The sequence below is a fragment of the Nipponia nippon genome, unplaced genomic scaffold (genome assembly GCF_047370975.1).
Source record: "Nipponia nippon isolate SJK-2023a ecotype South Korea unplaced genomic scaffold, ASM4737097v1 scaffold_8, whole genome shotgun sequence".
Lineage (NCBI taxonomy): Eukaryota > Metazoa > Chordata > Aves > Pelecaniformes > Threskiornithidae > Nipponia > Nipponia nippon.
This window is the reverse complement of record NW_028262402.1, coordinates 24,407,034-24,409,055: the sequence shown is the minus strand read 5'-3', so window position 1 is coordinate 24,409,055 and position 2,022 is coordinate 24,407,034.

Below are 2,022 nucleotides of genomic sequence, written 5' to 3'. Positions count from 1 at the left end.
CAGCCCCGCCGGCCCGCGCCCCCGACCCTCCGCCGCCCACGTGACCGCCCGCCGGCCAATCGCGCTCCGAGGCGGGACGCGCGCCGCGCTCCGCCGCCGGCTGGAGACTAAATTCAAAACCCGCCACCGCCCGCAACTGTCAGCCGGCGCGCGAGGGCGGGAGGCCGCCCCCCCGCCCCGCCCCGCCCCGCCCCTCCGCGCGGATGAGGCGGCCGGGCGCAGCGGCCTCGTCCTTTGTTGCCGCCTCCGGCTGCGGACAAAGGGAGCCGGACCCCGGCTCGGGGCGGGCGCCCGGGGCCCCCCGCTCCGCGCCCGGGCGGTCCCCGCGGGGTGGGGGAGTGACGGCCGTCGCGCTGTTCCCTCGGGCCTCCCTCCGCCGCCCCTCCGGTACCGCCGGCCTGCGCCCCTCGCCCCTCGGCTGGCCGAGCTCCCCGCTGGCTGCCAGCGGCTGCTCGGCCCGGAGGCGATGCTCTCGCTTCCCAGTGCGGCTGCCGCCCGTGAGAGGAGAAGGGATCGTGCTGCGCCAGGCATCTCCGATCCCAAATTTACTCTTCCCTCGTTTGTAGGCTGCAGGCTGTGATTTGAAAACGGTGCTTGGCTCCCGGTCCTGCCAGTGCCGGGCGCCTGGTTCTAAGTTGCCTCAGAGGAGCCCTCTCATTTCAACGTTCAAAATGCAATTGTTGAGATTCAGCTCAAACCGGGTTTCGGCGCTAGCGTTTGAATATTCCTTATCTGATGTTAATCTGCCTCCTGAAGGCTTATTGCGAGCGCGGTGTCGTGTCCGTAATTACAAGTTGAACGTGAGTTCTTCGGGAAGAGCGCGAACCCTTCAGTGCTGCGAGTGCAACGGGTGAAAAAGCCGCATTCACCCGCGTCTGACTGAACCCGCTGAAGGTCTGGTGTACTACGGCTGTTTAGATCAGCACTGTCCCTTCACAAGCGATTAAGCAGGCTGCGGCTGCTGGAGGTCGGTTTACATTAGGACCACCGGGCATTGTCAGCTGGGCGCTAGGAAGCAGAAACTGTAAAGAGGAACACGGTGAACAGCTCAAAGTCTCGATTGTAAAGCCAACTGTCCTTCTCACAGAAATTCTTGTAGAGAGGGCTTGTCAGCAGGAAAACACTAAGATTTTCCTGTACTTAGATTTCCTCGAAGCCTTTTAGTAAGGTTCCTTCTAGAACGAGCCATGACGAGATTCCAGAAACCCGGTAGTTTTCCACCGGACATGAGATCACCCCTATGGGAGCTGGGTGCCCCTTCTCAGTTCCTGGACATTCATTCTCGGTTCAGTTAGCTTAGCAAAACAATTTTTGCAAATTTCCACTGTTAAGTGACATCCCCTCAAAGAAAAAAAAAAGTATTCCAGTCACAGGGGTGTATATAACTAAAGGTAATTTAGCCATAGCGGGGAGCTCCTGCTTTTCCCCACATGGTGCCTTTGTTGACACAAACCATTATCTGTTTCTCCTTTTTCCTTTTTCCTTCTCTGTCTGTTATTACAATTTGATCTTTTCCAGCCCCTTGGAAAAACAGCAAAGCTGGCTGAAAAGACTGATAGCAGCTGGGGGGGTGGGGGGGAATCTCTATAGCACCTGCTGCAACATAAAATTGTCAACAAAGTGGGATTATAGCCCAAGGTAGTTTTACACTGCAGCTGGCACTAGAGGAAAAGGATCTGTATTCACGGGCGCTACGAGAGACGAAGTTTGGGCGATTTTATTGTTGCACAAACTGAGCCCTCTGCAGGTGTCTAGTGCTGGTTTTGATTCTGTCTACTTCCAGGATTTAATTTAGTGCTGGGTTTTAAATCACTGAGTTTTCATTTCATTATAAAAATATATATTACTATTCCCTCCCTGCCCCCCAGTATTTGTTCTGCAGTTAGTGTGCCTGAAGCAAAGCTTTTTTTTTTTTTGCCAAAAGAGTTATGGGTGGGATGTGTTTCATTTCACCTCCCAAATTAAAAGGATGTATTTAAAATCCAAACTGTTTGTATGGAGGCCCTCCTTTCTCCTCAGAAG